The sequence below is a fragment of the Pteropus medius genome, unplaced genomic scaffold (assembly GCF_902729225.1).
Source record: "Pteropus medius unplaced genomic scaffold, Ma_sr-lr_union100, whole genome shotgun sequence".
In the NCBI taxonomy this organism is placed as follows: Eukaryota; Metazoa; Chordata; class Mammalia; order Chiroptera; family Pteropodidae; genus Pteropus; species Pteropus medius.
This window is the reverse complement of record NW_024340692.1, coordinates 21129399-21152039: the sequence shown is the minus strand read 5'-3', so window position 1 is coordinate 21152039 and position 22641 is coordinate 21129399. Positions and strand designations below refer to the sequence as shown.

Here is a 22641-nt window from a genome sequence, read left to right as displayed (position 1 = left end):
TCACTGGAGAATCCTTCAGAGGGCGCTAACACAATGTGCATACTAGAACTACATATTGTTAAGAAGGCATTTCAACAGTAACTATAAACATGGAAATGACATTTCAAATAATGTATGTTCAGATGGGCATACCTCTGAAAACTCAGTTTTATAATGTTTTCTTGTTGGCATAACATCATCGGATAAAAGCAATAGGGTTTTCCATGGTACATAGCTCCTTCTTTCCACTCACCATGTAGTACAAATGTTAACAGTCCATACATAATGCTAAAGCACAGATTCCTTGTTAAAAGTCACATGGTAGATTAGAGAGAAACAAGGCTCCAGGTGAAGTTATTTCATACACATGAAACATTTCCAATACATTTTGTTGTTACCACAAATAATAGGCAATAAAAAAGGAAAGATGGAAATAAATATCTGAGTAAATGGAAGAAATACAGTGGTTCCAACTCAGCATTATAAAATACAGAATTATTTTTCCAAGTAAAGTAAGTGGTGAAAGGAAGGTAAGGAAAGAGAAATAAAACAAAGATGGACCACCAATAGGGCCTTCTAGCTCACTCCCATAATGTTACAAATGAGGAAACTAAGGCCTAGCAAATTTAACTGACTTATCCAAAACTACACAGTAGATTAACCACTTATATGTTCAGAGGTGATTTCACAGGCCTGACCTCTTTTCTCTTAATTAAATTTGTATTCATAAGCAACAACAACAAGTCAAAAGTACAAAATTGAATTGAATCAGTTATTTATTATTACCTAGATTTCATAATAAAAGTGATTGCTTTTTAGTGGTAGACTTCAAGTGCTCACAATTTTTTAGAAATATACATTTTGTCCAGCAACTTGATATTATGAAGACAACTCAAATCACTAGATGAAATCTATCTAACTCTACAACTTTAACTCAAGTTATTATTTTAAAGAAACCTTCTGACAGTCTTAAGAAGATATTGCTACAGAACAAAATACTTCTGTTTTCTTTTACTTTTAAAAATGCTCTTATTTTTGATATAATTTTGAATATAAGGGACACTTCTTTAATGTGAGAAGAACTAATCATAGAAAATAATTTCACGTAGTGCCAAAATTCTGACCAGATGAAACTGTTATCCTTTATCAGGGGTCCCCGACCTTTTTGCCACCAGTGACCGGTGCTCCTATGAGAATCTAATGCCTGGTGATCTGAATTAGGCCTGAGGCAGTGATGCTAGCGCTGGGGGCTGCAAATACAGATGAAGCTTTGCTCACTCAACTGCCGCTAACCTCCTACTGTATTGTCCAGTTCCTAATGGGCCATGGACTGGTACCAGTCCGTGGCCCAGGAGTTGGGGAGCCCTGCTTTAGTTGAATGTCTCTTTAGTTGGCATTTTACAAGTGTGTTTTAGGAACTGTTTTCCAAACTGCAGTGTGACTCATTGCTTCCTTTCAACTCTTCATTGTCTGCTCCTCTTCAGTGTGCAAAACTTTCTAATTGTTTTAATTTTATTTTCAAGAGACATTACTCTAGAAACCGTTCTTCCAAACAAACAATTGCAGTCAAAAGGCAAAGGATAAACTCTTTATCTTGAATTCTAGAGAATGAAAATAACTCACAGTAGTTTATGGTTTGGTTTAGAAATGTCACTGCCTCACATGGAAACTGAATTAGCATATGCAAAAACTCTTAGTTGCTAGGGCAAGGTGAAAGAGATCCTTGGACTAATTGATTGGAAAATGTGAAAATGAATGGGCTCTGTAGATGAAAAAACATAGCAATGATACACAGGCACCTGAATTTCTTTGTAAAATCGAACGTTTACTGAGAACCTACCATTGATCATGAATGGTGCTGTTGTTTGGGGTTCAAGGTTGAGTTTGGGTTTTAGGACTCAAAGTCTATTTCTCACCTCTTCTATCCTTTAGGTTTTATGCCACATGTATTAAACACAGAACACAGAAGAAAAAAAAAAACAAATATCTTAGAAAATACTCACTAATCGAGGCTACCCTAGAAAAGGCTTTGTAGCATGGCTAAGGCCAAGAGGCTTAAGCAAGTCTCAGCCTATATTAACACCCACTAGCTTTCACCCCATTGGAAAGCCAATTCAAAACACACCCACCAATGCCAGTGACAAGGAAACAAGAAAGAAGTAAAAACATCATGTAGTGATCATCACTGCCTATTGTTTAGCTGCTGAGGTTATCCAGCCCTTACTACATGGGCTGTCAAACTGATAGGAGGCTGTCATGTGAGATGAAAGTGAGCAAAGAGTAAGGGCTTAGCTTCCTTCTATGGGGGAGAGACTCTTGTCCAGCCTGCCTTTATAAGTTGGGTCAAGAGCCTTGCCCAGCCAGTACTACTTTTGAGAACAGAAAGCCCCAGAGAAGAATGCAAGAAAGAAAATTAAGTGTAAGGGGCTTGCCCTGAGAAAACTGCCATCAGAAGTGGAAGACGACATTAGTTACTGATGCTCTTCTGCTCTCTAGGCAATGACCCCACCCACTAGTAAACTGTGATCCAATGAAAGTTAAGTTCAGACAAAGAGAAAAAAATCCTTCTCTTTGGTAAAAGTTGAGTTGTGACCACTGATATTTCCTTCTATGTTCCTCCGACTGGGAGAAAGAAGATTGGGCAGAAATTCTGTTTTCCTTTGGGCAGAGGCTAAGTCCAAGGGAAAAGGAATATCCCTTCCTATCAGGTATCAATGTGCCTCTTAAGGAATCTGGGCTCAGAAAGCTTGGATTCATACTAAAGGCCATCACCACCACCATCACCACCAGCACCACCAGCACCACCGCTGCCAGCAGCAGCAGCATCACCACCATCAGCACTACCACTTAGCTGGATAAATATCAGCAGTTATTTATCACCCAGAAATCTCAATTCCCTATGAAAATTGTGAGGTTCACTCTCCACTAGCTGTGAGTGATAAAGGCCTTCTTCCAGTAAGTTACCCAAGGAGTTATATGGCCCGATCCTCAGTAGGTCTGGTTGTCTCTTAGAGGTCTCCTATCCTCTGGAAGAAGCAGTGGAGTGCAGAAGAAAGTGTCTGGAATTAGTCTTACAGCATGAAGTTTATGTGCTTGGAGTGAGATATTGACTTCAAGGGGCCCATTAAACAACATTTCTTTCAAATTCTCCTGGAATTTCCCAAGATTAGCTTCTACCCTGAACATGTTCCAGTTTTCCCATGTTGAAATCTCTATAGCTGTGGAATGACTCCTCCCCTGCCTCAAAGGAAGGGCCTGTTTTTCCCTTGCAATTATTGACTGGATCTCACTGCAAAGACAATGCTGCTGGCCGGCTAGTCATAACAATGTGTTTGTGTCTGCCAGGAAATGTTATGATCATCTCTTGAGTGTCAGCCCCAAGTTCACCACACCCTTGGTTTATTTTCATGTGCATTATGGGTTAGCTTCTTTTGGGGCCAGCTACTCACCTGGGTTAGCACCACTGGCTCTGGTCCACATGTTTCTAGCTTCCTCTCCAATTTCTACTGGTCTGCTACTGAAGTCACAGATGCCTCCTGTTTAAGGCTACAGTTCTCCAATCTTGAGAGGTCCACAAAAATGAGAACAAGCAAAAAAAAAAAAAAAAAAAAAAAAAAAACTGTAAACAACCCAAGAGCACAGTCAGAGATGGATCGCAGCAGTTTTACTTAAGCAATACTCTCCACCTGAGTACAGACATAGGAGTGTATCACGCTTGCTTTTAAAGAAGGCAAGATATTTCCTCCACCAGGAATGTCCTTGCCCCATTTCAACAGCAGGTCTAGGTCTTCTTTCTATTCGGCCCTCCCAAGCAAAGGTGTTTGTTACTTTCTTTGTAATGAGTACCTATTACATATCTCTATTGTTTCACTGATCATATCATATTGTAACTATTGGGTTTAAGTCTACTTTTCAATTTTGTTGCAAGTTTCATAAAGGCCAGGACCCTGTATCAACTATCTTTGTACTGTCAGTACCTAGCATTATGCCTAGGACAGAGTAGGCTTTCAATAAATGTGCTATAGACTGGGTACATGAACAGATGGGTGGATGGATAGAAAGATGGATAAATGAATGAATGAATGTTACAGCTGGATTGGGGTATCATGGCATATAAATATAAATATAAAAGATCATTACATGCTCATTCCAAAGTATCATAGCACTTTGGGAGACCTTTGACAAATCCCAATTTATAAGGCAAGATGTCAGTTCTGAGACATATTTCTCTTCACATTTTATATCTCTGACATGGGGAGGCAACTCCCAATCCCTGTTGGCCAGGTGGAAGTTGGGATATGGTTGCCATGATGTGCTCATGAATCCAAAGTAGCAGGGTGGTATCAGTGGTTTGGAAGGAATTTATAGAGAGAATGGAGGATGGTTTTAAAGAAATATGACATCACCAACAATCCTGACACCACAGAGAACAACAGTATGTGGAAAATCACAGTATCTTCTGCTTTGAGTTGAAAAGTTTTCAGAAGAGACAGCATCTGAATGTAAAGAAGTTTTAGGAATGTCTTAACCAATTTAATTTGCTTATGTTTTCACTTTTAAGGAATGCAGAAGAGTGTTATATCATAACAATCCATGTCTAAATAACTCTAAGATAGCTTTCAATAAGGAAATAAAAACTCTAACTGAGAGAAAAACATTATGTAAATTGAATTGATAGCATTTTTCTTTCTTAGTAATCTATAAAATAATGGTGGTTCTTATAGTCAATGACATTATATAACATGAAATATGGGGTACTTGCTGTAAAATTAGTGATTTTTTTCCTCTTTTGGGAAACAAATGGAATTAGTAAATTATAACTGTTATCTCTTTTAGTGAAGTAAAGGCACAGGGAGATCTACATGTACCTTTCTCAGAAAGATAAATGTCACACTGTTACAATAAACAGAACCCATGATGCTTGCAAATTCCTGGGGAGAAATTTCTCTGTTCATATTGACGTTTTGTTACTGTTTAATGTTGCTGCTGAAGAAAAGAGAGGGAACTTGCCCAGGGAAGCCACATTAAAAAGAGTCAATATGCATTTGACAACACTGCCAACCAATTCCGCCCTCCACACTCCCCACCTCAAAAGGGACGTAAACAAATCAGACATAAAGTTCCTGTCCTCATCCATCCTAATGTTGAGACAGACATTAGTTTGTTGCAAAAACCTAAAAAGAAGGTGGTTAGTACACATATTAGACATCAAAAATAAACGGAAATAATAGTAACAAAGGAAAGAATCTTGTGAGCAGAGAGCTAAACCATTAAAGAGAAGCAGGAAATCCTTTGGAGAATCACGAAGTCTCTGCTAAGTCTTTGTGTCTTAAACTTTCCATTTTGTTACTTATTTTAAAGAACCCAAATCAGACCTCACCCAAGTGGACGCCAAACTTGATATTTTGGCAAGGGCCAAAAAGACACATAAAGGTGCATGCACTAAGTCTACCATCCCTGAATTCTCTTCACTGCTCCCCAAACAGGGGGCCCACCTGCTCCATGGCTTTCAAATTCTCTTCATCCTCCACCCGCCTTTCAAAACAGTGGGAAACGTTATCGGTAGGAATATAAATGACAGCTTTTGACCATGTTCCATGGATGGTGCATTTGACAGCGTCGGGCTTCTAGATGTAATTCAGGCAGCACACAGCCCAGTTTCAGCCCATCAAGAGGAAAGATATGACTGGAGGAATAAATAAAAGGCTCGCTCCGACATGGATGTGCCCCAGTGTGGAATTATAGCAAAGTCTGTAATCCCCAGCAGTATCATTTAAGGTCTTGCCTTTTTAAACCCTCATGGTAGATTGTAAGATGCTGATTTACCACCAATTTTTGGCAAGTTGTCTTTGGAAATGCTCACCCTACTCCACCCGACGCTTAATAAAAAGCTGATGTCCAAAAGGGTTATTGGTTTATCTCTAAATTCCATATTTGTTCCAAGAAAAAAAAAAAAACACGATATTTGTTGTTTTGGGGGGGTCCAAAAAAATAAAACGAGAAAGAGAAAAGAAAATATTTGATATTCCAGGAGTGCCAAGTCTCAAAGCTTCAAAATTCTCTCCACCAGTATTCTTCATATCTGTAGTCCCTTGTAACATCGGTGCCCTTTGCTCAGATATTCAGCTACTCTCCAGGATTGCTTAAGCATGCAACTTTGTTGTATTAGAGAAAAGTAGCTACACGTGCCACTTTAAAATTTTTTAGTTACTATACCTGTTTAAAAACAAACCGGGTGCCATGGGGGGAAGCTGGACACCACCCTGGGCAGGTTACACAGGCAGGCAGCTGCTGTGAGCCAAGGGGAGGGCGTGTGGAGGCCGTGAGGTAGTGTCTCGTCTGAAGGAAATGAAATACTGCATGCAGAGGGCTTATTAAAAGCTTCATGCTTGAAAAATCCATAGTAAAGGCAAGTCTCGGGAAACAGACAGTTTCCCTTTTTGCTGGTCATGTTAACTTTGTAGTTGGAAATGTGAATGCAATTTAGACATTTGTATGGACGTAGGGGGAAAAAATAGTGAAGCCTGAAGCCAATTTTTATTGAAAAAACATGACTGAGAACAAAACTTCTCGAGTCAGCACTTTGCCAGTGACTAAGGTGTAGCCTTCCCTTCTGGGGCTCTGCATACCACCTCGTCACAGCTATAGTAAATAAAAAAGCAAAGCAGCACAGCTCCCGTGGAGGCAGAAGCCATGGCTCTCCTGAACGGCTCTGACAAAAGACTAGAAATTTTGCCAAGATGTTTCAGGACATCTTACTCCTGGCACCAGCAAGACAGCTTACTGTGTTCCCTAAATTTAATTTTCAAAAACTTAACTGGGTTTATTTTTTAATTTTAAATTTAAATTTTATGTTTAAAAGTTTTGAATACGTAATTTATGCACAAGGTTCAAAATTTAAAAGATGCAAATAAGACTTGAAATGCAGGTCTCCCCAGCCTTCTCCCTCGTGATCCCACTCCCTACCTGTCCTACAGGAAAGCTTTGTTACCTTTCTTGCAGATCCTTCCAGAGTCTGTGACACGTGCAAGCATACCCAACATATAACCTTTTCTTTTGTTTCTTATATGGACTTTTTCTTTTTTTGGTTCACTCAAACAGGTTTAATAAAAAATATAATGAACTTGGTGAAATGGATAAATTCTTAATGTGATGAAATGGATTGTTTACTAAATTCAACCAGACGTTTTTAAAGTATTAGCATGTTATCAAATGACTCCTCGACTTAAAAATGATTTTTAACACATAGATGCATTCATAATATCAACATAATATCTCTCACTCCTGTTACTCTTCATAGGATTGTGTCTTCCATCAGCAACGTTTTTATCCCTTACCCCACTTCATTATGATCTTTACAATCTCACTGATGTTCACCATTTCAGCCTTTCTTTAAGATTCTTAAAGTAAATTTTCAAGTCTTTCTAGATGAGATGGCAAAAGTCATGATTTTTTACAAATTGGCCATCCATGGCTGAATACTGACAAGAACGAAAGAGGTGTTACACTGCAGAAAAAGCACTTGCCTGGAATTTGAGTGGATTTTGATCTATTCATTCTAACCTTGTTAGTTAGCATCCAGATCTCAAACAAGTCTTCAAGTCTCCTTATTCTCCTATTTCCTTTTTTTGCAAATGAGGGGAAATTATAATTAGAGATTTCCTGCTTATACATTCCGTTTCTCCTCTGACACTTTCAGTGTTTTGCCTATATGCACCTAGTCCTTAAAGCTGCAAATTGATCAGTGCAACAAGCTTCTTTTTCTCAAGTTAATATAGAAAAGATGAGCATAATTAAATTGAAATTTGCTAGGTGTTAATGGACTGAATATTTGGGTCTTCCCAAAAGTCATGTTGAAGTTCTAACCTCCGGTGTAATGGCATTTGGAAGTGGGCCATTTAAGAGGTAATTAGGTTTGTATGAGGTCACAAGAATAGAATCCCCATGATGGGATTAGTGCCCTAATATGAAGAAGAAGAGACTAAAGCTGTCTTTCTTCACCCTGTGAGGACACAGTGAGAAAGTGGCAATTTGCAAACCGGAAGTAGAGTCTCATCAGAAACCAATCATGCCAATGCTCATCTTGAGCTTCCTAGTCCCCAGAACTGTGAGACATATGTTTCTGCTATTTAAACCACCCAATCTATGGTATTTTGTTATGGCAGCCTGAGCTAAGACACTAATTTTTTAAATTTTATGTTAGTTTCAAGTATACAGGACAATGGTTATGCATTTATATGATTTATGAAGTAATCCCCTCAATTACTCTAGCACCCATCTGGCACTACACACAGCCATTATAATAATATTGACTATATTCCCCATGCTGTATTCTACATCCTTGTGACTGTTTTGTAACTACTAATTCGGACTTCTTCATCCCTTCCCTCTGTCTCCCAACTTCCTCCCTTCTGGCAATCACAGTTTGTTCTCCATATCTTTGAGTCTGTTTTCATTTAGTTTGTTCTTTTCATTTCTTAGATTCCACATATAAGTGAAATCATACGGTATTTGTCTTTCTCTGTCTGACTTATTTCACTCAATATAATACCCTTCAGGTCCACCCATGTCATTGCAAATGCCAAGATTTCATTTTTTATGACTGAGTAATATTCCATTGTACATATGTACTATAACTTCTTTATCCAATCTTCTATTGATAGGCACTTAGATTGTTTCCATATCTTGGCTATTGTGAATAGTACTGCAGTGAATATAGGAGTGCATAGATCTTTACAAATTACCGTTTTGATTTGCTTTGGATAAATACCCGGAAGTGCAATTGCTGGGTCAAAAGGTAGTTCTATTTTTAATTTTTTGAAGAACCTCCAGACTGTTTTTCATAGTGGCTTTACCAATTTGCAGTTCCACCAATACTTATTTTTTCTTGATTTATTGATGATAGCCATTCTGAGAGGTGTGCGGTGATATCTCATTTTTTGATGATTAGTAATCTTGAGCATCTTTTCATACATCTATTGGCCATCTGTATTTCCTTTTTGGAGAAATACCTATTCAGGTTTTTTGCTCTTCATAAAATTCGATTGTTTGGTTTTTGTTGTTATTGAGTTGTATGAGTTCTTTATAAATTTTAGATATTAACCCCTTATCAGATGTATCATAGGCAAATAGATTCTCCTATTCAGTAGGTTGTCTTTTTGTTGATGGTTTCCTTTGCTGTGCAAAACCTTTTTAGTTTGATATAGTCCCATTTGTTTATATTTCTTTTGTTTCCCTTGCCAGAGAAGACATGTCAGAAAAAAAAAAATTACTAATAGCAATATCAGAGAGTTTACTGCCTGTTTTCTAGGTGTTTTATGGTTTTGGGTCTTACATTTAAGTCATTAATCCATTTCTGAGTTTCTTCCTTACATATGGTGGAAGGTGGTCCAGTTTCACTTTTTTTTTTTTTTTTGCATGTATCTGTCCAATTTTCCCAACACCATTTGTCAAAGAGATCTGCATTTACGAATTTAACAACTCAAAGACATGGTTTCAACTGATGCCGATTCCTGTTTGTTTTATTCAATCATATTGGCCCTTTCAGCATTAGTGCCTCAGAAGTGTATATTGCATCCTGAATATGCAGCAAGCCCTATTCTAGGTACAGATGCCGGCCACTGGTCACATTTCTAGCTTGTGGGTCCTTCCATTGAGCTCAATGAAAACTAAGACGTGGAGCATCTGCCCCAAATCGCCTCACCAACCAGCCTCGGTGACTGAATTGAACTGGGCTGTGTGTGAGAACCTAAGACAAAATGTGATAGTAGACTTCAGAGATTAAAACTGAGAGACATGTGAAAATTTTTTTTCAGAGGTTAGGCTTAGGTCAAGAACCACAAAGCTGGCTTTCTTGCTATGTGGAATAAGATGTGGAAATCAAGTATGAGGCAACATATATTTTGCTCTAAATATTACATTTGTAACTTTGAATATGTGCTTCACTCAATAAATTTGTACTAAGGGAAAATTATATACTAAACATTTAGTTGCCAGCAATATAGCAATAAAGAGACCTCCCTACCAAAACAAAACAAAACAAAAAATCCCTGCCCTCATGGAGCTCATAATATGTTCCAATACTATGTCCTACTTGTGCTCCATCAACCCAGTTAGTGTCTTAACTCCTTTACATTTAACATGATAATATTGGTGCCCTATTCTTTTACAGTTGTACTTGTATTTTTTACATCAGGATTTTTAATGTTTCCATTTGGTGTTTCAAACATAAATAGGTCTTCCATTCTTCGTCTAAACAGGTTGATTCTAAAAGTCAAAAATCTATAGATTTACATTATCATAAGTAAGTAAATGTCAGTGGTTGCAGAGCGAAGTAATATGCTAGAATATTTTTTTCTCTAAAAGGTCCAATAGCATAACCCCTTAGCTAACTAAAGGAAAATATTTATATCCTAATCATTCCAGTCAAACAGATTCTCTGTTCTTATGCCAAATTAGTTAAGCACTTAAAATTGTGACGTGCCATATCAGAAAAGAAGTAACACGTTTTTATTCCATATCGGAACCATAATTTCTGACATAAGTTTTTTGATTTTCCTGAAGTAATTTCTTTCTTTTATTTTGTTGAGAGAAGAATGATGCACCTTCACCATATCCTCAGGCTTACCTAGACTACCAATCATGCTGCCCAGCTCATGGAGTTGACCTTTTCCCTAGAGATGTCTTTCCCTGAACTCTGTATTCTCCTGCTCCAATCAGGAGTGTAAGTCTATTGTATAGCTTTTATCCTCATCTCTTCACTTTCTTCTTGGGGTCTACTGTTTCTTAGACATGTTCCTCTTTCTTGATTTTTTACATGTTCTTCTTTCTTGATTTTTACCTTTGTCTTTTTAGAGGAGACCCCGAAATAACTTCCTAAGAAAGGATCCTGATACATGAACACCTAAAAGGTGTCTTTATTTTTGCTCTCATACTCACCGGACAGTTTGACCAAGTATAATATTCTAGGTTAAATAAAGACGTGAAAAGGCAATCTACAGACTAGGAGAAAATATTTGCAATACACGCATTTGAAAAAAGCCAGGATCCAGAATTTATAAAGAAGTTCTAAAAATCAATAAGAAGAAACAAACAACCCAATTTCTAATAATGGGCCAACACTTGATTAAGAACTTTAAAAAAAAGATAACCAAATGGCTAAGAAGTGTGTGAGAAGTTGCTCATCAGGGAAAATAAAATTAAACTCACAGCGAGCTATCACTGCACATTGATCAAAATGGCCTGAATTGAAAAGATTTATAACACCAAGTATTGGAGAAGATGCAGAGCATCTAAAACTTCAGAATATTTGCTGATAAAATACTATATAGAAGTTTCTAACAAATTTAGACACAAACCTACCTATGACCAAACCAATTCAAATCCTGTCTATATATCCAAAAGAAATGGTCAACAAATCACAAAAACTTATGTAAGAATATTTGTAGCAGCTATATTCATAATAGCCTCAAACTAGAAACAACCCAATTCCCACCAAAAGGAGAATGGATAAACAAACTGTACTACAATAATGTAATGGAATATTTCTCAGCAATAGAAATGAATAAACTACTACTACACCGACAATCAGGATGAATATTAAAACAATTATATTGATCAAAAGAAGCTAGACCTGAAAAGTACATACTGTATAATTAAATTTACATAGGGTCCAGGAACAGAGAATACAAATCTATGGTGACAGAAGCCAAATACCGATTATTTGAGGGAGGAGTGTATGTGATGTGTATTAACTGGAAAGGGGCATGAGGGAACTTCCTGGGGTGATGGAAACAGACTATATCTTGGTCTGGATGGTGGTAACACACAAACTCATCAGGCTATACACTTAAGATATGTTCATCTCTCACCACAGGTATTATACATCAGTTTTTAAAAAAGATATCTCGGTTGAAAATTGTCTTTCTTCAGTACTTTGAAAGCTTTTTCCTCATTGTCGTCTAACAGCCACAGGTGATGATAAGAAGTATTCTGCCAGTCTAATTTTCATTCCTTTGAAGTCCAAGTTTATTCTTTCTAGAAGCTTAAGAATGTTTCTTTAATCTTTGTGTTCTGATATTCCATGAGGATGTCTCTAAGTAGAATTTTTTTCCCCATTTATCCCATTTGCACTTCAGTATGCATTTTCAGTTTGAATACTTGTGTCTATCTTTATTTCTGGAGCTTTTTCTATTAAATTTTAAAAGCATTTTTACCCCTTCTTTTTATTAAGATCTACTGTTCTTGAACCTCCATGGGTTAGAAAATGGACTTCTTAAATTAGGCCTCTATGTCTCTTACTTTTTTATCTTCTCATTGTCTTTTTGCTCTCTGTTTTGTAGACTTCCTCTGATTTATCTTACAACTATTATACTTAATTTCTGAACACCCTTACTTGTTCTGTGTTCCTGTTTCAAAGCAATTTGATTTTACTTTACAGATACACAATTTTCTCAAATTTTTTTGAGGGTACTAAGGGATTTTGTAAAAATGCTCTTCTGCGTTCTGAATTATGTCTATTTTCTCTGATAATTTTGGTTTTCTTCTTTCATGTTATTTGTTTTCCTCATGTGTTTGATCCTCCCTGAAGGATACATATTAATAATGAAGGTGTATGTTTCTTCCTCTGTTCAGTAGGAAGATTTGTTTCATCAATAGAACTCTCCTTGCCTGGGTCTGTCTGGAAGACTTGTGTGTGTAAGGGCAGGGGAGGTTGAAGAACTAGCTTTATGGTAAGTGGGCACAGACCTCCCTGACAGGGTTCAGGGGGACCCAAATGCCAGAAAGAGGAACATCTGCTAAGGGGTCAAAACTCTCAAAAGAAATGATGGCTTGTCCTGGTTTATTTACTATCTTTAGAGGAGGATCCTGGAGGCAATGTCCAGGCTGCCTGCAGCTCTGCCAGGGTCAGGGAGCAAGCAGGGCTGCCAGGCACTGATCTCATGCAGCCGTCCCCTGTTTTACATCTTCTGCTCACCCCTTCTTTCTTGTCAGTCCTGTGACTTCAAGCCTTTAGCTTCTCCAGGCAGGTGGGAGCTTCCTCCGTTGCACATTCCGGGTTGCGGTGTTTCTACTCTGTTTAACTGTTTACATGTTTCCAACCACTTCTCATTCTTCTAGAAATTTCTTTTAGTATCACTTCAGTGGAACTTCTAAATGAGGGGTATAGGGGTGAACATGTATGTTCAATCTATCTTGAATTGGAATGTACATTCTTTTGCTTTTTCCCCCAAAACTAAATTAATCTATTTTTTTTTAAAAAAAAAAAAACCTAATAAGGTGTTAAATAGAATAAGATGAAGAATATTACCAAACAAACCTCATTTACTAAGGCATCAACTGACAATTTAATGCAGATGATCCCCAAATCTATACGCTCACCACATTTCTATATTTCCACATGCCTGCTGATGATTTCCTGTTCTTTGTCCCATTTTTACCTCATTCACACTAACCCAAGCCCATTCTCCACCGCCTCCCTCCCCTGGAAGATTGCCTTCTCTGTCACGACTGGCGCACTTGGTCTTCCTGCAGGTTCCACCCACAACCAAGCAGGCTGAACACTTCACATAAGCCTTCGATTTTTCTTTGCTCTGTTCCATTATACTGACGAGTGCTCAAAACCTCTCAATTCTTCCTATATATTTTATTCTATGTTTGGAATGAATTCTGTCCTATTTTTCAGCCCATGCCTGGAAAATGAAGTAAACTAAATGTAGTAACCCGTACATCGGCTACATTACCACCAGAAGGGCAATGGAATCACCACTCAACACCCAGTGATATCTTTTCCCTTTACACAGATGTGCTGTTATACCTGAGCTGAACAGGAAAAGTGTGCTGATTAACCATTACAGAAAATAAATTGTATTTTTCACAGAGAAGAATTTAAAAACATCTTCTTAAGGATTAAATGTCAAATGCATATATTCTTAAACTTAAAATTAGTTTCAAGTCCAGTAGCCCAATTCCAATTTCTCCTACTCTATAGCCATTCTGATAAAGTCCAAACGCCATCTCATCTCCTTTTTCTCTTTATGGAAATAAGATACTACAAATACATATCATACCTGAATCATCATATTAGATAAAAACAGGATCTTCTGAAAACTGAAGTATTTGTGGGGAGAAATTGCCTTCATGCTTTCTCAAATGCCATTTTACTGGTATGATTTCAGAGCTGGTCTGATGTTTACAACACCATCTGTAATGAGAAACATAAAATTGTTATCAGGCTGACCTGTTGACAAACCTAGCTCAGGAATTTAAGATTTTTCTGCTTTAGCTCATACTCATATCTCTACTGACATATAATTGAAGGTTTACACCTAAACACTTGGAAAACTCAACTTGCCATTAAGTTGTTACCTGTTTGTCTCGGGGTAGAAATAAGCTGATTAGAGACAGATCATGAAGTCTATTGGGAGAGATTGGTGGGGTGGGAGGAAGCAGAGAGAGAAGTGCTGATGGGAGGAAGGGGGGTATTTCTATTCAGTGAGGTTTTGATGTAAAAAAGAAAGGCAATCACAGATGGTGTCTGATTACAGTTAAATTACTGCCAACAACTCACAGGTAGCTACTGCAAAACCAAATGTGGCACCCATGGAAACCACATTCTCAAACCTCAACGCCCTTCAAGGGCTCAAGATTATGCCCTCTGTTATTGTTGCTGAATATATATATATATAATCTATAATTATTTTAAGAAAACTTATACCAAAATTTGAATGTATTGAATATGTATATTAACCAGAATATTTCTATCACAGAAGCAGCCTTTGTTTCACAAAATCATTTTACAAGATAGTGAATTTCCTTATAAGTTTAAAGTTTGATTTATTTACAAAATTAATTTACCATGCAGCTTTCGGTTCATTCATTCAATCACTCATAAATGTTTATTGATGACTGCCATATTCACATTTAAAAAACAACAATTAATGTAGAACAAAACTAATATGCCAATCAAGACAAGCCAAGATCTTGATTTAACATCGTGTTCTTTTGTTTTCTCCTACAAAGGTGACAGTGACTTATTTTTGCTCCGTAGATGTTGCTAAGTGGCAACTGATGTCTAAGTTTATCAACGGATTGCATTTTTGTAGTCTGTGATTCTCCAGCCTTAGAATGTCTCCATAATTCCCTGACAACCTGATGAAAATTTGAAAACACCTAAACAGCTAGTTGTTTGTCTATTGTACAAAATCAGCTGATTTCCATGGGAACATGATGTATTTAAACTAAATAGTTTAAACTATCTGAAGTGTGTTGGATTTCTTAGACAGTGAAATGAAAGGCCCCTTACTGCAAAAAAAGAAATCCAGATGCCTAAGATACTGTCTCAAATTCATGGGAGCCATGGCTAACCAAAAATAGCAGTAATAAAACTCCTTTCCATTTCTGTGGGAAGAAAAATTACACTGTTAATTATGGGTACGGAAATTACCATTAATCTACATAAGACTTTTATGAAGTGGAAGAGCACAGGTCTAGAGATCAAGAGCCAAGACCAGACTGCCTGGGTTTGAATCCTGACTCTGTGTCTCATGAGCAGGTGTGTGTGTTTAGGACAAGTTACTTAACCTTGCTGTGCCACAGTTTATCTGTTAAATGGAGATAAAAATAGTACTTAAGTCATACGGCCATTTTAGGATTAAATGAGTGAAAAATAGTACTTAAGTCATACGGCCATTTTAGGATTAAATGAGTGAAGGGTTGGAAGAGAGCCTAGCACAGCAACTGTGCTTTGTAAGTGCTTGCTACTGTGATTATGATAAATATCTACTCTAGGCCAGGTGCTTTATATTAATAATTGCAGTCAATCTCTCCAGGTGGGTAGTGAATATTATCCCTATTTTATAGAAGAGAAAGTGAATTTCAGAGGAGATAAGTAATTTTACAAGATCACATAGTGGGTATGTGTTTGAACTGCAATTCATACCCAAGTCTTTCTAATTTCAAGCCATCTCTTCCCTCTCATGAAGAGAAAGCAGCTAACTGGCTAGTTGGCTGACTTCCTCACTTTTGAACTAGTTGTCCTTGAGTTCCATAAGAGGTCCTGGCCAAATGTGGACAACCACCTCAAAGACGCTCCATCTGTTCCTTTCCCCTTTACAGCCAGGGAGCAGACAGTGTAGTCACCCAGCATGGGGCAGCCAGCTGTGAGACAGATGCAATGATCAGAGAGCCCTGGTCCTCACCCCTTTCTCTTCCCTATTACCAAAGAAGCTCCCTGCGGTGGTTGCCAGTCAGGGTATGTGATTTGCTTGCTCTTTCTCTTTCAAAATGTTTTAAGTTTTTCATACCATCTTTAATATTTTATTGTTATTTGTGAATGAGAAAAGAAAAGCTTCTTTTGAAAAATATACAACTACTGCTTCCACAGAAGAGATCCATCCTGGAACAGTGTTCACAGCCAGCACTGCCAACTTCAAAATTAAGTGGTTCTGTCTGATATCTTCAAAAACCAGATTTTCCTATTTGTTCTCTGAAGAGTAGAGAGTACATTTTTAATAAAGCTCTAGTTATGATAAATTATAGCTCAAAAATAGCAGGCAGAGACTCAGCAAGTGCAGTGGCCTAGGAGCCATTGGGGTAAGTAATTTGCCTATATAAACAGAAGCACACATGAAGTCTTTTGTAAGGCTTAGCTCATTTTAACTGGGTGACTTGCTTTCTCATTTTCAGGTCTGATCTCAGTGAGGGTGATTCGCTCGCAGTCCAGATGTGGCCAAGTCTGGCACAAAGCTACACAATCTAACCTCAAATCTAAATCAGAAAAGCAAGTATGCATCTTCCCCATCATATTATAGTAAGTTTAAGAACAGCATTAACATAGCTTGCACCTATTTATTTGTGACAAGGCTCAGACCTTGGGAAACCTTCTGGTTTAATTTCTTACAGTGACCGAATACAGATTAATTTTTATGACTCAGAGGAGTGTATATGCCTAATATCAAAAGCAATCTCTTGGTGTGATAGTTGGGGCTGATTAAATATGATCTGGAGCAAGAAAGAGCTAGGAGAAGTTAAGTTGTCTACACAGAAAGAAGTGGCAAATGCTGTCATCTTATCCTTCTCTGAGCTCATCCATTATGCATTCAGTTCAGCTCTCCATTATAGGTGGTGGGAGCAGGTGGTTTCAAAAAGGGCCCCTTAAGTAATCTTTGATTTAATTGCTACTTGAGCTTTCTGAAGCATGAGTAATATCCTCTGGGGTACCACTTCATGCAGAGGAGTAGAGGTGTCTCCATATACTGAAAATGGTTTAAGGAAAAGGGATGTGTGACATAGCCACAGAATGTCCACCACAGGGTACTATTTGAACAAGCTGTGAAAGCGAGCATTGTCCTTCTTTTTAGGGACACTGTGATGAAATACTGAACTCTTTTCCAGCCAGAGGACCTGATGTACAGAACAATATGGAAGAAGAGTCCTAGTTCAATCTTCTCCGCCCTCCTGCCCCCTACACATTAATTAGTGGGAACTCTGGGCATGCTGCTGGGATCGAATCTCACCAAAGTGCAAAATACTGGAAGATCCTTCTCAGTGCCTGGCTCTGAAAAAGGAAGATGTGTTGTATATTTTCTTTTGGCCTCTAGATCTATTCTCCTCCTTCTCCCCTCTGCCCTGTGTCCTGGGAGATTGAAACTTTATGGCTTACATCAATGGGATCCTTTACCCTCTGGCTTCCAATCAGGTTCAGTCAATGGGAAACACCAGCAAGAGAAAAGGCCAGAAGATAAGTGAGAACAGGATATTCATTCCCTGAGTCCTTCCCTGTGGGATCACTGAAATTTGGCTACATCCTTCAAGCAATGGCATAGTTCCTGCTTGATCCTTCTTGCAGGGATAGAGGGTAGCCTTAGAAATGATACTTTCTGACTCTTTCACTATGAGCAGAGAAGAGGAAGCAAAGATACACGTAGATGCACTTGTGGGTAGGAGAGGCAGAAAATTTAAAGTCCTCACATGATATCATATGTGTATGAAGGGAGTAGGTAAATGCATTACAGATATACAGGACAAATGAGTAGTAAAGAAGAAGGTTTAAGGGAGTGTGGAAAAAGTTAAACAGATTTGATTCAGAAAATGTATAAAAGCATCTTTGAAGATTGCATGAAATTAGAGAACATGCATTTGCAGTGACACCAGGCTTCATGTGTAGCACTCAGAACCCTGTGAGAGGGAGCAGAAAAGGCAATCAGTTACAGATGTGTAAAATTAGGAGTCTACTGGGCATGGGAAATAAAAGAAGAACAATGAAAATTAAGACTTTGGCAAGAGAGTGACTGAAGAAATTTGCCTTGTGGTCATGATGACTGAAGATGATATGGAGATGACAGTTGAAAAAACAAAGGAGTAAAGATTATGAAGAGACTAAAGAACTGATATAATGAGAAAAACAGGTTGAGAGACCTAGAAGAATATGTGACTGATCAGGAAGTGTGAGATTTGGGTAAGGGGAAGTAATTCCTGGTAATGATATGTTTTAGGATATGATCATAGAAATGGGTGGAGGTCATTAAAATCCAAAGGGTCCAGAAATGGTGTCTTTCATCCAGAATGATAACAGATTAGGGAGAAAGACTGTCAACACATGCCTAAATATTCAGTACCTTTGAACAAATGAGGAGTAGGTGATTAATGGCAATGAGAGTAGAAGGTTGTTAATATCAGCTTCAAATGACCTGTTTTTGTGCATGAAAGAATTAAGTAATGATCAAAAAGGAATAGTAGGGAGCAAGAAGATGCCTATTCTGCCTCCTGACTCTAAGGCATGTAGATGGTCAGCTACTACCCAACAAAGCTGCCAGCCAGGGAAGCAGCACTTCCAGGGGAGGGCCAGATTTCAACATAGAAAAAATAAAATTTAATGATAAGGTTAAGGAAAAAGAAAAATCCATTTGTTATGGATCTTAGAGACAATGAAAGGGATTAGGATAGAGAGAGTTAGGGAGAAGTTGAGTTAAAAGAGAGATGACCAGAGTGATATATATTTTAGCCTTTGCAGAAGTACAAGGCATGATGAATTTGGTTAGTCTTAAGTGGTCCAGATGACTTACTTGTCACAGTACCCAGGTAATAGGAGAGGAATAGAAAGAAGAAAACGTGACTAGTCTGCTCTGAAAGAAGTTAGACCAGATGCAGGATTGGTTGACCTTTGAGGAATTCCTAATCCTAGTGAGAAAGCAGGCATGGGGATTAATTAATCTCTTGAGTCCTTACCACAGTTGTTCTTAAAATTTTTGATTATAGGATCCCTTTATACTCTTAAAAATTATTGAGGCCCCCAAGGAGTGTTTTTTGAAATGGGATATATTTATATTTACCATATTAGGAATGTAAACTGAGCACATTTTGAAATATTGGTTTATTATGTTATTTAAAAATAAAAATAACAAACCAATTTCTTGTTGAAACAACTAGAATGAAAACTGATTTGTTGAGAAAAATTTATTTCAATGTAAAACTATGCCTTGTGTAAAAGACATCCCTTCTAGGTTACCAAACTCTAAGCTTCCCTTTTCTTTGAGCTATTTTACAACTCTGTAATTATAGATGACAGATAGACATGTACATTATGTCCTGTCTGTTAAAGGTTAGATTGGAAATTTTCATTTTGCCTCTATGTACAATACTTTTCAACATACCTTACTCCATATAAATTTGAGTTTAACTTACTTTTTGAACTTTTGTAATATCTGTCCAGTTCCCTTATTGATTAATAAATAGAGTAAGATATTTAACCTGTGTTCATTTTTAAATCTGTATGAAAGTTAAGATTTTAATTGGGCTTTTAAAAAATTATCATTTAAAAAAGTATTTTTTTAAAACAAATGCATATGCATACATATTAATGAGAAGAGTGGAGGTGGTGTTTTACATTTTTACAAATCTTTTAATGTCTGGCATAATAAAAGACAGCTGGTTTCCTATATCTGCTTCTGCATTCAATCTGCTATAGATATGTTGTTTTAGTAGAAGTATATGAAGAAAATCTGGCCTCGTACAGATAAGTAGTTGGAAGAGGGAGGAGTATTTTAATATCTTTTACAGATAATTGTCAATATTCTTGTTAATACCGTATCAAAACTAGCCAAATTGTAGTTTCTTAAAGGTTAGTTCCAAAGTGGAATCTGAAACCATTTCAATGAACTTTTCATATTTTGTTAAATTAAAAATTCACTGGTCTGTCTTTCGTTTTGAAAGGATCTTTTTACTCATGTGTGATTTTCTAACATAATGCATTGGTCATTGGGAAATACTGGTTCACTGAATTATGCATATCTTCCAAATGTTGACATATCTCATTATATAATATTAAAAAAATCACACTGTTAATATTACCAGCAATCTATAAAAATCCTTTAATATTAGGAAGCTACAAAACTTACAGGTGGATATGTTTTCTAAATTTTTAATTTTTACTTGCAAGCTTGAATTTTATCATTAGCAACAAAGACAGCCAGCTGTTTTTCTGTGAAAGGTTCATTTACTCATTTTTAAGAAATATTTCCCAAATACTCAAGTCTAAATAACCAGTTTGCTCATCATTCTTTCAAGTAAAAGTAGCATTTCACAAAAAGTGACTAGTCCAGCTTACAACTCAAACAATTGCATAAGTGCTTTTCCTCAAGATAACCATCATACTTCAGCAGAAGTACTTTATGTATCTCTCTCATTTTGTCACACAGACTATTAAAAAGACTTATTTATATTCAAGGGTTGAGATTTAAATTTAATAGTTTTTACTGCTTCAAAAAGGGCATTCTCAAGTGAAACTGATATTTTCTCTTACTGTGAATGGGTGGAAGTAAAGAATTCAGCAACTACTAGTTTAGTACCATTGTCTTGATTCATTATAAGGCACCAAGAAGTCTATCCCCAATAGTTTTGCATCACCAGTGGAAAAGCGAAATAACACTTCTTAACATTATTAAAAAGTAGTTTTGTTGTGATGGACTAGACCCCCTGAGAGAGTCTCAGGGATCCCCAGGGGTCCACAAACTATAGTTTGAAAACCATGGTCACACCAGATTTTCTGGTATGTCTCCTTTACTAGAGGGACTTGTACCTCTGCAGTGACTTTTCTGCTGGTGTGTAAGCTGCTTTCATTTCTCTTTCTCTGAGGCTTTACATAAAGTAAATTATCAATGAGTGTTTGTTTGAAGAAGTTCACCAGAGTGCAACCCGAAAGACAGCATGATCAACTCTACTGAAAGAAACTGGGCAATATTTGAAGAAGATGACATTAACGTGGGTTTTGAAGGGTGAAAAGAAGTTTGTTGTGTGAATCTTTCAGAGAAAAGCATAGTGGGTAAAAACACAACACATGCCTTCTTGAGTAGATTTGACAGATGAAAATGCCCATTATGCTGTTGTTTGTGTGGGCCTGGTTCATACGTTCAAACAAGAAGAGAGATTTAAGAATCTTCAAAATATTGGTATTAGATAGAATCATGGCAGTTGATGTGGTCCAATAGGGAAAGTGTCTAGAGTAAAGGACAATGCAGGTGTGGAGGGAGGAGATGATGATGGGATCTTTCACAAATTTGCTTTAATGATGCCAGAGGAAAAAGATGCTAGCAAAGGAATTTGAGAAAGAACAGTCAAAAATCAGGTTTGGGACTTAGAAGAGAGTAGAATCCTGGAATTAAAGGAGGAAAAAGCTTAAGAAATAAGAGTGTCCCAAAGTATCAAGAACCTCAGGGAAATCAATATTGGAAACCATTCATTAGAGTTCGTAATGATGAGATACTTAGTGCCCTTTGCTTGGACAGTTTCATGTAAGTGGCAAGAGTACAAACCACTTTACATAAAGAGTATATTCAAGAATGATAAGAGGGAAAAATGACTCATTTAAGAAATCTGACTATAATGAAAATATGACAGTAGAGGAATGTAGTTTTAGAGAAGGATCTTTTAAAATATAGGCGATATGTATATATTTGTAACCTATAGGGAAGAATTCATAGAAAAAGAGATGTTGAAATTAAAGAAAAAAGGAAATTATAATGAATGGGTCACATCATAGTCTTGGAGGAATAGGCTCCATGGCATAATGAAAGAAATTAGAAATATATTATAGAAATAATATCTTTTCTCTGGGACTGAGATGAACATGGAAACAGATAATTAAATTTACATCTGTGGAGGAAAAAAGTTGAAAATTTTCACACCTGGTAGCCCCTATTGTCTCTATAAAATAGAAAGCAAGTTTTCTGTTGAGAGTAAAGGTAATGGGGCATAGGAAGTATTCTAGCCAGATTTCCCAGCAAGCAGAACCTAGGGCAAAAGCTTATTTTCTAACACTTTATGAAGGAAGGGTGGAGTGGGGGGCAGTGTGTGACCTAATTCCACAGAGACGGAGGAAGAACAATTATGAGAAGGCACATTACTAAGCTGACTGGGGGTTGTTCTCAAGTGCAACTGATTATGTGATACAAGAGGTCCATTGACAGAAGACCATGTGAAATACTGCAGGACAGTCCAGGGAGGGAATGAAAATAAAGAGGAAACTTTTCTAGTACCTCTTATCTCCATTGGTCAAAGTTTTGCCCCAGAAAATGTCAACTCTCCTATAGCACCAGTTTGCTAATATCTGGATGCCCAGCAGGTTTCCAGGGAATCCCAGGGTGGGAAGTGATTTATTGTGCCCGT

General features: G+C 37.3%; 1 long non-coding RNA gene across 2 annotated transcripts in view; it reads left to right on the top strand.

The window, feature by feature from the left end:
* Window positions 1–20222, top strand: part of LOC120586972 (uncharacterized) — a 29343-nt gene extending 9121 nt beyond the window's left edge. For both annotated transcript variants that reach the window (XR_005648852.1, XR_005648843.1), the window contains exons 2-3: window positions 16666–16789; window positions 17340–20222. This is a non-coding gene — a long non-coding RNA (uncharacterized LOC120586972). The remainder of the gene's footprint in view (window positions 1–16665; window positions 16790–17339) is intronic.
* Window positions 20223–22641: the final 2419 nt, after the last annotated feature.